The 17,060-nt window shown below is 44.9% G+C and overlaps 1 protein-coding gene and 1 pseudogene across 1 annotated transcript in view; both read right to left on the minus strand.

Annotated features, from left to right (window-relative positions):
• The window catches only part of FICD (FIC domain protein adenylyltransferase), a 1,034,845-nt gene that overhangs the window by 886,897 nt on the left and 130,888 nt on the right, over positions 1-17,060 (minus strand). The gene's annotated exons all lie outside the window — the stretch shown is intronic.
• Positions 6,942-7,060, minus strand: LOC134944865 (5S ribosomal RNA; annotated as a pseudogene).

Here is a 17,060-nt window from a genome sequence, read left to right on the forward strand (position 1 = left end):
CATCTTTTGGTCTATGACCTCGACCGGGTCCTCGGTGCTATTCGTAATATATGTGCAACATTTCACGCCGTATTGTGTTGCCAGTGTGACACAATATCCGCCTGTCACTGCTGTGAGGTAATTAAGAACCATTCTATGCTGTACCAGTTCTGTTTTATAAGCTTGAAGTTCCCTTCCAGTATACCTAAACGTGTCATCATACATTTCAGTGATATTATCTAACAAATTTGCAAGCGCAGATATGTATTTATAATTCAACACTCCTCTAGCGGTGCGAGTGATATCTAACGCGATTAGAAACTGAATCCCGGTGGATTCATGGATCATGTCAGAGGCCGGATGCTCTGTTCTTTCTATCAGGTGCCGTTTAACTACGTGCTCGTAATGGGTGTGAGTATAAGGAGTTTGGGCAACACGGTGTATGTCTTTCATTTTGTCATGTGATACAGTCATTACTTCAGGCAGTACTTTTCCAATATAACACAATCCTTCAGAGTTTGGGGCAAGCCACTTATACGCCTTTCTCCCGCATATGAAATATGCATCATCGGGGAGAACATATGGGACGGAGTAGGACATAACCATATTACACACCTTCCATGTGAAATCTCCTAACCCTAATTCTTCCATCTGCTTAGTACACGTATCAGGTTGTACGATATGTGCACAGTATCCTGGTGATACCTCTCCAACTCTCGTAATCCTATTTCCTAAGGTATACCTATACCGGAAAGATTTTCCTCTACTGGCTATGTGGCGTATAAGCTCTGTATCTGTAGGCATTCTATCTGCTCTATGCGAAAAGGTCATGGTTTGATTACTTCCATGACACTTCCCAATTTCCGGGCTTTCGGGGATTGGAGATGTTAAAACATAATAGGGACCTATCCACATGGTATTGGTGGAGCTTCAAACTAGGAGGGCTGGAGATATTAAACCTCCTGTCCACCGGTCTCCCACCACTTAACTCAAGTACCTCCCCTAACGTTAAAGGAAATGGTACTAGCCCTGATTTGCTATGACCTTGAGGTACTTGAGAGCATACCCAACAATCTGTTTTATTTAACACACTACCCACTAAGGAGTGATAGTCACTCAATGGATGCCGGTCCATATGGATATTAAAACTGGATTGGCATTTCTTTATGCACCCATCCTCAATGACATTTTTACAGAGCCTACAGATACAGTTTTCTTCAGCTAACAATCCTTCACAATTCCTTCTATTGTCAATGCTATCGGATCGTTTTCTGATACTCGCCTTTACTTGTTGGTTAAGTTGTTCTTGGAAAACTACGCCTCCATCTTTATCATCAGAACCCATTCCAGAACCTCTCTCGACCTCCATGGTACTCTCGCCGGAACAGACTGCTCTGGTCAACATCATGGTCAACAGGAAAATCCGGATCACAGTCTCTTGGGGCAAGTCCATCTTGTAGGAGGAAACGGAGAAGAATGAGAAGGGGGAAAAAATAATTTGAGGTAGAGGGGATGGGAAGTTGGAGAAAAACAATAAAAGGGAACAGGGGATCGACAACTGCTTTTGGTCTTGTGATTTTCAATGCTCAGGTGCGCCTCAATCCTCCTGGAACAGACACTCCAGTGATACAACCTCTACCGTCTGTTCCTTATCACGGGGCCTCTCTGGATCAGCAACCTTTTTACAGTGGGACGAATGAACCCACGTCTCTCTCTCAGCAACCTTCAATGCTGTAGTGCTAGTCAATAAGACCTGGTATGGTCCTTCCCATCTGTCAATAAGGCAACCTGAGCGTAGAAAATTCCGTATCATTACATAATCCCCAGGTTCAATGTCATGACAATTACTATCTGGTAAATCAGGAATCACTAACTTCAGATTATCATTTTGATTCCTTAACTGTTTACTCATGTTAATCAAGTATTTTACAGTCACTTCATTGTTACACTTCAAATCATCCTGAGGGTTAATCATAACATGCGGTTGTCGACCAAACAAGATTTCAAAGGGAGACAGATTAAGAGGGGACCTGGGAGTGGTTCTGATGCTGTACAGTACAATGGGTAAAGCTTCTGGCCATGTCAATCCTGTCTCTGCCATCACTTTACTCAGTTTATTTTTAATAGTGCTGTTCACTCTTTCCACTTTCGCACTCGCCTGTGGACGGTATGGAGTGTGCAGCTTGCTATCAATTCCCATCAATTTACACATTCCTTGGAAGACATCACCTGTAAAATGGGTACCCCTATCACTTTCGATAATTCTAGGGATACCATATCTACATACAAATTCCTGCACAATTTTCTTAGCAGTAAACATAGCGGTATTTGTGGCCGCTGGAAATGCTTCGACCCAATTTGAAAAAACATCTATACAAACAAGTACATATTTCAAATTTCGACAAGGGGGTAATTGAATGAAGTCATTCTGTATTACCTGGAAAGGGCAGCCGGCAGGTGGGATATGAGATGGTTCTGTAGGTATTGCCTTTCCGATGTTCTTTCTCAGACAGGTAAGGCATGACATTGCTCTTTTACTCGCATGAGATGAAAATCCTGGGGCACACCAATATGCTCTTACCAACTTGCACATCCCTTCCTTGCCCAGATGAGTCAGCCCGTGAGCTGCCTCAGCTAAACATGGAAGGTATGCTCTGGGGGCCACTGGTTTACCGTGTCCATCCGTCCAGAGTCCTGAGGACTCCTGGCCATATCCTTTTGCCTTCCAGACTGCCTTTTCCTGTGTGGAACACAAATTTTGCATCTCACACAACTTCTGTGTGTTGATGGTATTAAATACCATCAGTTGTGTGGTGTCTGTCTGTCTGGGGGTAGCAGCTGCTAATTTAGCAGCTTCGTCTGCTCGGCTGTTACCAAGTGATACTGGGTCTTGGCTATATGTGTGTGCTTTACATTTGATAACAGCCACTCTGTCGGGTTCCTGTATTGCTGTTAGAAGCCTTTTTATGTGAGCTGCATGCGCTACCGGTGTACCAGCTGCCGTCATGAAATTTCTGAGGCGCCATAGGGCTCCGAAATCATGGACTACCCCGAATGCGTATCTAGAATCGGTGTAGATATTGGCTGATTTGCCCTTAGCCAATTCACATGCTCTGGTTAGGGCGACCAGTTCAGCAACCTGGGCTGAGTGAGGTGGGCCTAGCGGTTCCGCTTCTATGGTGCCTTGGTCATCTACGACTGCGTATCCAGTACACAAGTCTCCCGAGTCTGACTGTCTATGACAACTACCGTCCGTGTAGAACGTAAGTTCTACATCTTCCAGTGGGTTGTCACTGATGTCAGGCCTTGCGGTAAAATTTTGGGTCAAATATTCCATACAATCATGTGTGTCTTCCTTTGTATTAAATCCTCCTTCCCCACCACTCTCATCCTCCACCCTTTGTGCCTGTCCAGGCACACCTGGGAGATATGTTGCAGGATTTAATGCACTGCATCTCCTTATGGTGAAGTTTACGGGGGCCATTAGTGCCAATTCCCATCTTGTAAACCGCGCTGATGAGACGTGTCTGGTTTGGGCAGAATTTAACAAGGCTGACACTGCATGTGGTGTATGCATTGTGAGGTTGTGACCTAGCACGACGTCTTCGCTTTTCGTTACTAGCAATGCTATCGCAGCAACGCTTCGCAAGCATGTGGGGAGGGATCGCGCTACCGTATCTAGCTGAGCGCTGTAATATGCTACTGGCCTGCTGGCATCACCGTGCTTTTGGGTTAGTACGCCTGCCGCGCAACCAGCACTTTCTGTTCCGTATAGTTCAAAGGGTTTCCCATAGTCTGGCATACCCAATGCTGGTGCCTGCGTTAGGCACTGTTTAAGTCTCTCAAATGCTGTCTCAGACTCATCTGTATGCGAAATCCGATCAGGTTTGTTTGAGGAGACCATCTCCTGCAAGGGTAACGCTAGAATGGAAAACCCTGGGATCCAGTTACGGCAATACCCACACATTCCTAAAAATGTTCTGATCTGTTGCTGGGTTTGTGGCAGAGTCATGTCTCTAATTGCTTGAATTCTATCAGCGGTCAGGTGTCTCAGTCCTTGTGTTAGACAGTGTCCCAAATATTTTACCTTAGTTTGGCATAATTGCAACTTGTCTTTGGAAACCTTGTGTCCTGTGTCCGAAAGATGAAACAGGAGCTGTTTCGTATCCTTCAGGGATGCTTCCAATGAATCAGAACACAGTAGTAGATCATCCACGTACTGTATTAATACTGATCCACTCACTGGTTGGAAAGACTGTAAACAATCATGCAAAGCCTGGGAAAATATACTTGGACTATCTATGAATCCTTGTGGTAATCGAGTCCATGTGTATTGGACTCCTCTGTATGTAAATGCAAACAAATATTGACTGTCAGGGTGCAGAGGTACCGAAAAGAAAGCGGAGCAGAGGTCAATAACAGTGAAAAATTTCGCAGTGGGAGGGATTTGCATTAGGATGACAGCTGGATTTGGCACTACGGGGAACTGACTCTCAACTATTTTGTTAATCCCCCTTAGATCCTGCACTAGCCGGTAACCCCTCCCCCCACTCTTTTTAACAGGGAAGATGGGACTATTGGCAGTGCTGGACGTTCTTACCAGAATGCCCTGTTGTAGCAAGCGCTCTATTACGGGATACACTCCTAACTCCACCTCTGGCTTCAGAGGGTACTGTGGGATTTTTGGAGCTATCCTACCATCTTTTACTTGTACAACTACCGGAGCTACGTTTGCCATTAATCCAGTGTCCTGTCCATCTTTAGTCCAAAGTGACTCTGGTATCTGAGATGTCATTTCTTCTACTTGGGAGGGAGTCCTATTTGTCATAATGGTATGTGACATTAATTTTGATGGGGAGTCTAACATGTCTCGTACTTCCTGAGCGTGATTCTCAGGTATGTCCAAGAATACACCTTCAGGAGTACAATAAATGACGCACCCCATTTTACACAGTAAGTCTCTTCCCAGGAGATTAGTCGGTGCCGATGCAGCCAGCAAAAAGGAATGCTTGGTATGTAAAGGCCCTACTGTAATCTCGGCTGGTTTGCTAACAGGGTAGTGCTGGACTACTCCCGTTACCCCTATGGCTGGAATTGTCTTACCAGTGGTTCTCATGCCCACTGTCGAATTTATCACTGATTTGGCCGCCCCTGTGTCTACAAGAAAGTTTAATGATTTACCAGCTACATTGATTGCAATTTCTGGTTCACTTCCAAGGCTTGCAATCAATTTTACTGGCTGCAGATTACAGGTATGGCCACACCCCTATTGGGTATGGTGACCTCCCTGAATCCCGCTGGCAGCAACTACTTGTGATGGAGTTAATTGGGAGCTACCAGAGGCTTGCCAGTCTCTGTTCGGGGGATATCTTTTTGTTTCCCCTGTATGTGGCTCATAACTCCGTTTCTGCGGACCCTGATCCCAATGTCGTGTGTCGTGTCGTTGTCTAGGGGGTTGGTATGAGTTTCGTGAATTCTTCACTCTACAATCTCGTGCCATGTGTCCCTGTTTATGACAAGAATAACAAGTAACCACATTTGACTTACCCACAGGGTTTGGTGATATAAACAAAGGCTGCCTTGTGGTCAGGGCCTGTATACTTACTGCCATTAACTTATCACCCTGTTGTTCCCTGTGTCTGGTGATGTTCCTATCGTGATCAATAGCAGCCTCTCTCAAAGTAGCCACAGACAGACCTCGCCAACATGGTTGTGTGGTCTGTACCCTAGTCTTCAATGACTCTTTTAAACCATCCATCAGTACCGATACTGCTACTTCTCGATGGTTTATGTTTGTTTTAATGTCCTCTATACCTGTGTATTTTGCCATTTCTGATAATGCTCTGTGAAAATACTCTGCAGCTGTTTCTGACTCCTTCTGTTTAATGGAGAATATTTTGTTCCATTTAACTACGGCTGGGAAATACTCCTTTAACTGTAAACTTATTCTTTTTACATTGTCTTTGTTGTACACTTCTGTAAGAGGTACATCCTGATCTAATCCACAGTCAGCTAAAAATTGAGCTGCGTCGACATTGGAGGGTAAACATGCTCTCAGCAATATCTGCCAGTCTTTATTGTTGGGCTCTACAGTGTTACCTAGGTCTCTGATGTATTTTTGGCTGGCAACTAAGTCTTTTCTAGGGTCAGGGAATTCCGACACTATGGTCCTTAATTCCATTCGGGAAAATGGGCTGTACATGGCAATGTTCCTAACAGGAGTGACTCCTGAAGTGTCTGTTTTCCCATTTGGAACTACTATTACCTTAACAGGATTAACTCTAACAACCTCATTCTGTGTAGATTCTACAGGCTGTGGTGAAATAGTTTCAGCATAGTGTATGGTGCCGTACTTACCCGTTGATACGACCTCACCTATCCCTCCGCTAGGGGCCTTTGTTACTAATCTCGGGGGTGGAGCTGTGCCTACTGTGGTCTCTGCTATGGTGGCTGCTAGAGAGAGCGCTGAAATTGTTGCCGATTCGTCCTCTTGATCACACTCCTGAGGAAAGTTCAAAACAGGGTACAACTTGCACGGGTTAATACTTACAACAAAAGGGAGAGAAGAAGACTCTTTTGTGGGTGCACTCTTGTATGTTTAAGAGGTCTCAGAAGAGACAATAAGTAAAAATTATAAATGAATTTTTAAATATACCTTTTATTAACAACAATTGATAAAATAGTAGAGTTTACTGTCAAAAATTGGAGGTAGGGGTGGGGGGAAGGGTGGGGGGGAGTTGGGGGAAAGAAAGGGGGGAACACAGAACGAATTAATTACAGTGTAAATACTGAATATTGTTCTGGAATGCCTGGGTGCGATAATAACAGCTGGAGATCCTGAAAATTGAAGCGTTTTTATTCTCTCATGAGCGATGATGAGGAGACAGATGGGATGATTAAAGATGGAATGAGCAAGATGAATCTGCTGTCAGTGTTAGACGCTGAGCAAAACCGTCCAGGAATTTCTACTAAACTGAGTATTCCTCGAGAGTCTCCCACTCGAGTACTGACCCAGCCCTACACTGCTTAGCTTCCAAGATCGGAAGGATTCGGGCGTTACCAGTGTGGTATGATAGTAGAAAAAATATTTGATATCGAGGGCTCGAGAATCACTGATGAGAGTTCACGAAAATGGAGAAATAAGAGAAAAGAAAAGACAAGAGAATGGGTGGAGGAGGAAAATAGGGGATCTGCTGCCACCGTTAGACCGGGATAATTACCCCTGAATCAGTGGTGAGAGTCCTGAAGATAGTATAAAGTGAGGAAAAGGAAACGATACTGATAGGTAAAAATTTTTGAGATTGGTTGATAGACAATGGGCTGCTTGATTGCAGGATGCTGATAGTACCTATGATAAAGGTATTAGGTGTGATAAAGAGCAATTTGTACACAATTAGCAGTCAAATAAATTGATTAGACCCATACATCACCATCAATTTGCTACTATCAGATTATTACAATTATACCAAAATGGTATCAGGTGGAAAAAGAAGGAGAAAATGAACAACAATTTCTTATTTGTGTTCCGCTGTATGCAGAGCTGCAGAAATACTATATAATATGATTGCAAGATGCTGATAGTACCTATGATAAAGGTACTTGGTGTGATAAGGAGCAATTTGTACACAATTAGCAGATAATTAAGTTGATTGGAACCATGCATCACCATCAATTTGATGCTGACAGATTATTGCACATTGTACCAAAATGGTATCAGGTGAAAAGAGAAAGAGATAATAAACAACAGTTGATTATACAGAGCTGCAGCAGTGCTATATAATACGCAGTATAGAGGATAGTGATAAATTGCTCAGCCAAATGATTAGATCAATATTGATGACTGAAAATAAAGGTTTAAACAGTATCCTATGTGGTATTAAGCCGCTAAATGCCGACTATCTGTAAAACGGGTACTTGCAAAAAACAGCTTGATGAATGCTATTATCAAATATAAATATGCAAAAAGATGCTGAGATTGAGCAGATATTACCCGGAATTGTATGGAACGATCAGTCACTAATATGAGCAGGATACTTTCTGAGTACGGAATGTCCGTGTCAAAGTCCAGGCAAATTGAAGATGCAGGATACACTGGTTCTCAGGAGCTGAGCAGTTCGTTTATAGCCGCACTGCCGATCAAAGTACCTGATGTATTGTGGAGACGTGGTCAGGTTGGCTGAGGAGAAGAGAGACACAATGTTCCTGGTCCCATCGCGGTAGTATCTAGCGGCGGCGGGTTGATGCAGCGGCTGCTGGGGAAAGAGCGGCTCGTGGTTCAGGATGTCCGGAATCAGCTGTCACACCCAGGCAGTGGGGGTAGGGAACGGAAAACTAGTTTCACCCGTTCACCGGGCTTGATCACTTCCTGCGTCTGTTTTCCCATTTGGAACTACTATTACCTTAACAGGATTAACTCTAACAACCTCATTCTGTGTAGATTCTACAGGCTGTGGTGAAATAGTTTCAGCATAGTGTATGGTGCCGTACTTACCCGTTGATACGACCTCACCTATCCCTCCGCTAGGGGCCTTTGTTACTAATCTCGGGGGTGGAGCTGTGCCTACTGTGGTCTCTGCTATGGTGGCTGCTAGAGAGAGCGCTGAAATTGTTGCCGATTCGTCCTCTTGATCACACTCCTGAGGAAAGTTCAAAACAGGGTACAACTTGCACGGGTTAATACTTGCATTGGTTAATTGGTTAACATTATCTTTAACATTTACACAGTTGCTAAGTGTTTGTTTGTTACACCTTAATGCGTCATTCTCCGCAACCAATTTTTCTCCCGATATATATGGTGGCGGCGGGGCCGTGGCTATCCTCTCTGTATGTCACCCTCCTGTTGCCACAACTGTAAATAATCATAATGCTTGATTCGTCTCTTTGCTGATTTAATGAGACATATCCTTCTCCTTAAATTCGTTAACACTTCTGTGCTGAAGCTACCTACTCTTGGGAATTTCTCCCCGTCATGTACCGTCATTCTCTCCCATTCATCACATAAAGCTTCTGTGTGACTTCCGTATTTCTCACACATTACGTACCTTGCCGACCCGACTGGTCGGTTCACTGAATCAACCCGAACCGAGGTTGATCGCCCCCTACCTGAACAAGTGGCCCCCATAGTTCGAAGGTGTTGCTTTATTCAGCCAACCCTTACGCAAACCAAAATGTTCAAAATAGGCTGACGGTGGCGGTTTACCGAGTACCCCACTCACTCGCCCACGCCGACCAATACGACCTGATCACACTGATATAGTGCTGGCGTACTCGACCCAGGGCCCCTGCGACCTGAACCTCTATTTACTGGAACCTGCGAGGGTGATCCGAAGAACACTTACTCTTTCCAGTAACTATTGGTTGTTGGATAGTTCCTGAGTGAGCAGCGAACCTCCCTTAAAATAAAAAAATTACACAAATCACGTTAGAATGTACAAATAGCGTTTATGACCTTCGTACACAAATAGTACCGGTCAGGTTTACTAATGTACACAATTACGTGCGGTACAATCGTTCAGCACATAAGCAACTAATCTTATGTACGGAGCGACCAGTGGAATCGAAAATTACGGCTGCGAATTCCTTCAGCCAGAGCTTGTATGGCCTATATGGGTGTTGCACCAACCCTTTTAGGTGTTGTGCCTGTGGACTGTATAGCGGACTTCCTTGTCTGCTGTACCTGAACCTGCTGGTCTGCTATGACCTCCTGGTCTGTTACAGTATGACCTCCTGGTCTGCTTTACTCTAATGCTCAAATTGTATGTTTTAACCAGGGATGCCTCCCTAGCCACCATGTACGTCACTTACACGTATGTACCTCACGAGAACTCGACTTTTCTTGTGGTTCAACCTCAAAAATTGTAAAAACAAACACTCACTCACCACATATACACTTTTGTTTCTATTTCTATTTCTGCGCAGAAATTTTTATTTAGACCAGATGTGTTACCAATTAGGAGAAGGATCTGTTAATTTAAATTTCGAATGTTAAAATAGATTTGCGCGATTTATCGCCTTGCGTTATTTACCGCGTTGCGCTATTTATCGCGTTGAAAAAAAAATTAACACTTGTGATTTGAGTTACGTGGGCGTACCCGTACGCTCCGTTGCGTAATATACGCTGCGTGCGTCGGCCCTTGGGTTGCGTACGCAAGTCTCAGTCCTTTGTTAGAGACACGTGTACACAAAGCAAAGATCCACCGTAACACAATTTATACGTTTATCAATGTAGATGATCCTTTATCATCTACCGCGCACCACACTGACTTCGCCTTGTCTCTCAGGCACAGCTGTGTTTGTCTATACTTTAACTATATTACCTTTTTACTCTTAAACTATGAAATAGCGGCAAATCTCTCTTAGCACGTTTATCAACTATAAAACTGGCAAACAGGAGAGTGATATATGAAAATACACGAATGAAAAGAAATGCAGATATGCGTGCGTGTGTACGCAAGACAGAAATAAACAGTTTTTAAAAAGACACTATCGTTTTGTTCTTACCTCCGGTCCCGGATTCCTTGAGCACCCTTTACTAAGCGAAGCAGACGCTTATCCCGACAGCACTACGAGGAATATAACCTCCCGCCCTTTGCTGATGGATAATGTCTGCTGTATCTACCTAGCAGAGATGTGTGAAGGACAGGACGAGCCCGCAATTGATAAAGCTAAATATTTATCTTATATAAAACCCTTTATGAGGTCTAAGAACACTGTACGCTATTTACGTATGAAGTACCGTAAGGGTACGTTCGTTGCGTAACAATCGCTCAGCCGTAGTCGAGACGCTCAAGCGTCACGTTCGCTCACGGCCAAGAGATCACTGGCAGGCACGCTATTGGCTGCTGACTAACGTAATGATTCGCTATAGCGTAGCGGACGCTCGGGACCACGAGGAGATCACCAGCGGCGCTGACGCTCACAATGTTAAACCTTTGTATCTAAACCATAAACAGTGTATTGTGCAGTAAAACCTTAGTGTAGGGATAGGGTGTAGATGCAACACAGTGTAACCTTATTAACTCAAAAGCTGTTTGAGCGTCACCGACGCTCTGAGAATACTTAACACTATAAGAAATACACAGATACCTGGGCTTAGGGTCCAACGCCTAATATATATATATTATGAATGATATACTTGCAAAAGAATTAATACAAATACAAATCATACACTACAATATAACATAGACTACCTAACCAGATAACTACACAGGAAATACAATACAATTACTATTTAAGGGAAAATAAGAGAGAAAGAGGAGAAGAGAGAGAGAGAGAGAGAAATTGGCTCACAATAACAAGAAGATCAATATGGTTGCGGAGAAAAACTTACGCACAAGGGGAAACGATCGCATGCGCCTCTGGACATCCAGCTCCCGATTTTCAGCAATGATAACCGTTGAAGAGTGAGAGCTGGATGTGATCGGCTTGTCTATTTATGCCCCACACACAATGCAATTCAATGGTCCCTACAATCTCATTGTTCATTGGACACAGGAATTCCTCCTCGCATTATAACAAAAGGTCATAGGTTGATTCATACAGGTGGGCCGTGACTATTTCCAACAGCTCAGGTGGGAGGGAAACTGGGTTTCCCGCCGCATGGATAAGTAAGTGCAAATACAGTAAATGTTCATAAACTTCTTATGTCCATAACTATTCGCACGAGCGATTAATCCGCTTCAAACCAACACCGGAATATTGCTAATTAAATACTCTTCCGATGGGTACTAAACACCACTGTATTACTCCTGTCTGACCCTTCGTATCAAACAAAGAGGGATTTCTCTGTTCACGAACATTCTATATTAACCAAACTTTCAGAATCTATCAAAGGGACCATGATCTACAAAATACATTATATAGTGAAAATATGTAACAATTGAGTCGCACGCTACGATCACATAAACTCTACCATAAATACGCATACCGTGCGCCTGCGGGTGCCCGCGACTGTGAGTATGCGCACGTACGGGAGAGCGTACGCATGCGCAGCACGGACCTGTGTGAGGTGCAAATATGGTAGTGTGAATAGAGATATTTTTCTGACTTTGACACACAAGAGATGTGCACTTGAAATTTTTCGGGTTTTGTGTTTTGGTTTTGGGTTCGGTTCCACGGCCGTGTTTTGGGTTCGACCGCGTTTTGGCAAAACCTCACCGAATTTTTTTTGTCGGATTCGGGTGTGTTTTGGATTCGGGTGTTTTTTTCAAAAAACACTAAAAAACAGCTTAAATCATAGAATTTGGGGGTCATTTTGATCCCAAAGTATTATTAACCTCAAAAACCATAATTTCCACTCATTTTCAGTCTATTCTGAACACCTCACACCTCACAATATTATTTTTAGTCCTAAAACTTGCACCGAGGTCGCTGGATGACTAAGCTAAGTGACCCTAGTGGCCGACACAAACACCTGGCCCATCTAGGAGTGGCACTGCAGTGTCACGCAGGATGGCCCTTCCAAAAAACACTCCCCAAACAGCACATGACGCAAAGAAAAAAAGAGGCGCAATGAGGTAGCTGTGTGAGTAAGGTAAGCGACCCTAGTGGCCGACACAAACACCTGGCCCATCTAGGAGTGGCACTGCAGTGTCACGCAGGATGGCCCTTCCAAAAAACACTCCCCAAACAGCACATGACGCAAAGAAAAAAAGAGGCGCAATGAGGTAGCTGTGTGAGTAAGATAAGCGACCCTAGTGGCCGACACAAACACCTGGCCCATCTAGGAGTGGCACTGCAGTGTCACGCAGGATGGCCCTTCCAAAAAACACTCCCCAAACAGCACATGACGCAAAGAAAAAAAGAGGCGCAATGAGGTAGCTGTGTGAGTAAGGTAAGCGACCCTAGTGGCCGACACAAACACCTGGCCCATCTAGGAGTGGCACTGCAGTGTCACGCAGGATGGCCCTTCCAAAAAACACTCCCCAAACAGCACATGACGCAAAGAAAAAAAGAGGCGCAATGAGGTAGCTGTGTGAGTAAGGTAAGCGACCCTAGTGGCCGACACAAACACCTGGCCCATCTAGGAGTGGCACTGCAGTGTCACGCAGGATGGCCCTTCCAAAAAACACTCCCCAAACAGCACATGACGCAAAGGAAAAAAGAGGCGCAATGAGGTAGCTGTGTGAGTAAGATAAGCGACCCTAGTGGCCGACACAAACACCTGGCCCATCTAGGAGTGGCACTGCAGTGTCACGCAGGATGGCCCTTCCAAAAAACACTCCCCAAACAGCACATGACGCAAAGAAAAAAAGAGGCACAATGAGGTAGCTGTGTGAGTAAGATAAGCGACCCTAGTGGCCGACACAAACACCTGGCCCATCTAGGAGTGTCACTGCAGTGTCACGCAGGATGGCCCTTCCAAAAAACACTCCCCAAACAGCACATGACGCAAAGAAAAAAAGAGGCGCAATGAGGTAGCTGTGTGAGTAAGATAAGCGACCCTAGTGGCCGACACAAACACCTGGCCCATCTAGGAGTGGCACTGCTACTATGACATTGGGCATCGGCCTTGGCAGACGACGTTGCTGGCATTTCATCGTCTCGGCCATGACTAGTGGCAGCAGCTTCAGCACGAGGTGGAAGTCGATCTTGATCTTTCCCTATTTTTGGAACCTCAATATTTTTGTTCTCCATATTTTAATAGGTACAACTAAAAGGCACCTCAGGTAAACAATGGAGATGGATGGATACTAGTATACTTATGGATGGACGAGCGACTGCCGACACAGAGGTAGCTACAGCCGTGGACTACCGTACTGTGTCTGCTGCTAATATAGACTGGATGATAATGAGATAAAATTTAAATATATATATATATCACACTAGTACTGCAGCCGGACAGGTATATATTATGTAATGACGGACCTGCTGGACACTGTCTGTCAGCACTGCAGACTCCTAAAGTAAGCTACTAGTATCAAGAAGATAGAAAAAAAAAAAACCACGGGTAGGTGGTATACAATTATGGATGGACGAGCGACTGCCGACACAGAGGTAGCTACAGCCGTGGACTACCGTACTGTGTCTGCTGCTAATATAGACTGGATGATAATGAGATAAAATTAAAATATATATATATATCACACTAGTACTGCAGCCGGACAGGTATATATTATGTAATGACGGACCTGCTGGACACTGTCTGTCAGCACTGCAGACTCCTAAAGTAAGCTACTAGTATCAAGAAGATAGAAAAAAAAAACCCACGGGTAGGTGGTATACAATTATGGATGGACGAGCGACTGCCGACACAGAGGTAGCTACAGCCGTGGACTACCGTACTGTGTCTGCTGCTAATATAGACTGGATGATAATGAGATAAAATTAAAATATATATATATATCACACTAGTACTGCAGCCGGACAGGTATATATTATGTAATGACGGACCTGCTGGACACTGTCTGCAGAATGCGTTTATAAAAACACCACACGACGAGTGTTTAACTTTTTCAGGCAGACAATCACAATATACTGGTGGTCAGCAGACAATCACAATACTGGTGGTCAGTGGTCACTGGCAGTGGCACTCTGGCAGCAAAAGTGTGCACTGTACTTAAATGTACTCCTGCTATAACTGCTCCCCAGTCTCCCCCACAATTAAGCTGTGTGAGCAGTGAGCACTCAGCAGTCAGATAATGATATACAGTATATGATGCAGCACACTGGGCTGAGCACAGATATGGTATGTGTGACTGTGTCACACTGTGTATCGTTTTTTTTCAGGCAGAGAACGGATTAATTAAACTGGTGGCACTGGTCACTGGTCACACTATCAGCAGCAAGTAGTACTCCTCCTATATGCTCCCCAAAATTTGTGTCTCTCTCTAGTACTCTAGTCACTCTAAACGGAGAGGACGCCAGCCACGTCCTCTCCCTATCAATCTCAATGCACGTGTGAAAATGGCGGCGACGCGCGGCTCCTTATATAGAATCCGAGTCTCGCGATAGAATCCGAGCCTCGCGAGAATCCGACAGCGGGATGATGACGTTCGGGCGCGCTCGGGTTAACCGAGCAAGGCGGGAAGATCCGAGTCGCTCGGCCCCGTGTAAAAAATCCTGAAGTTCCGGCGGGTTCGGATTCCGAGGAACCGAACCCGCTCATCTCTAGTTTGCACATCGGCCTCCTTTCCCCGAATGCCAGAAACCCACTCTGACTGATGTCTAAGTGGGTTTCTTCAGCCAATCAGGGAGCGCCACGTTGTAGCACCCTCCTGATCGGCTGTGTGCTCCTGTACTGACTGACAGGCAGCACGCGGCAGTGTTACAATGTAGCGCCTATGCGCTCCATTGTAACCAATGGTGGGAACTTTCTGCCCTGCGGTTGACCGAAAGTGACCTCACCGCTGAGCAGAAAGTTCCCACCATTGGTTACAATGGAGCGCATAGGCGCTACATTGTAACACTGCCGTGTGCCGCCTGTCAGACAGAACAGGAGCACACAGCCGATCAGGAGGGTGCTACAACGTGGCGCTCCCTGATTGGCTGAAGAAACCCACTTAGACATCAGTCAGAGTGGGTTTCTGGCATTCGGGGAAAGGGGACCCATGTGAAAACATGGGTCCCCTTTCAGTGCGTGGCTCGGGTCTCCGTTTTTTTTTTTAATCAAGTACGTGGATTACAAAAGGATTCTCCGAGGAGCCTGGTACCCTGGATCTGGTGAGTAGAATTTATTCAACAGGTACCCCATGGATTCTACTGGAGAAGAGGACCGACCCTCGTGTGAACATAAGGTAAGTATGTATGTATGTTTGTGTGGATGCATGTAATAAAACTTTACTTTCAAGGTGTGTGTGTATTGTCTTTTTTTGGGTATTTTTTTAGTAGTAGTACTACAGGTACCAGCGGGCCCGTTTTTCCGCCGCATGCTGGTACTTGTGGTTCTCCAAGTACCAGCATGCGGGGGAGGCTTGCTGGGCCTTGTAGTACTGCTACTAAAAACAATATATTTTCATTTTCACAAAAGGCTATCAGCCCCCCATCCGCAGCCAATTGGATGGGGGGGACAGCCTCGGGCTTCACCCCTGGCCCTTGGGTGGCTGGGGGGGGGGACCCCTTGATTGAAGGGGTCCCCACTCCCCCAGGGTACCCCGGCCAGGGGTGACCAGTTGGATTTTTGATGCCACGGCCGCAGGGCACTATATAAAAGTGACCCCCGGCTGTGGCATTATCTGTCCAGCTAGTGGAGCCCGGTGCTGGTTTTAGAAATACGGGGGACCCCTACTCTTTTTGTCCCCCGTATTTTTGGAACTAGGACCAGGCGCAGAGCCCGATGCTGGTTGCTTAAATATGGGGGAACCCCTGTCATTTTCCCCCCCATATTTCTGCAACCAGGGTCGGCTCAAAGAGCCCGAGGCTGGTTATGCTTAGGAGGGGGGACCCCACGCATTTTTTTCCCCGAAAATAACCACTTTCCCACCCCATCCCACTGATATACATGCACGGATCTCATGGATCCGTGCATGCCTATCCAATCACGGGGAAAAAAAGCAGGTCTGTTTTTTTTTAGCACTTTTTTACGAGTTGTAATTTTTCACGGCAGTGTTTTTTTTTTTTTTGCTTTGCACTTCTTAGTAAATTACCGAGATTCATACTTAAACAGCCGCGTTTTGACCGATGGTGTATTCATTCGTAATTTTTTTCTTGGACTTCCAAAAAATTACGAATGCCCTCATCACTGCCGTGATTATTGCTTAGTAAATTACCGAGATGACACTTTGATGAAAAAACGGCATCTCGGTCAAAATCGGGACCTTAGTAAATATACCCCAATAAGAGATAGTGGGACCTTGAAATATAGATGTGACTGTGGCTGGAAGAATAAGCAGTGGGAGTAGTATAAGGTTGGAAAGGCGGTAGTAAAGAGTTGGATGAAATGATTATGAAGGGTAGATGTTCCATAACTAGGGAACAGCACAGGAGAAGTCTTTGAGAGGTGAGTGAGAGATGGTTATTAGGTAGGAGGCAAGGTGCAGATAAAAATGTACAGAATGTAATACAATGAACATGCCGTACAAGCTGCTATATATCTTCAAAAGGATATTAATACATTAGAAACTGTACAAAGGAGGGCAACTAAA

This window comes from Pseudophryne corroboree, chromosome 1 (genome assembly GCF_028390025.1).
Source record: "Pseudophryne corroboree isolate aPseCor3 chromosome 1, aPseCor3.hap2, whole genome shotgun sequence".
Lineage (NCBI taxonomy): Eukaryota > Metazoa > Chordata > Amphibia > Anura > Myobatrachidae > Pseudophryne > Pseudophryne corroboree.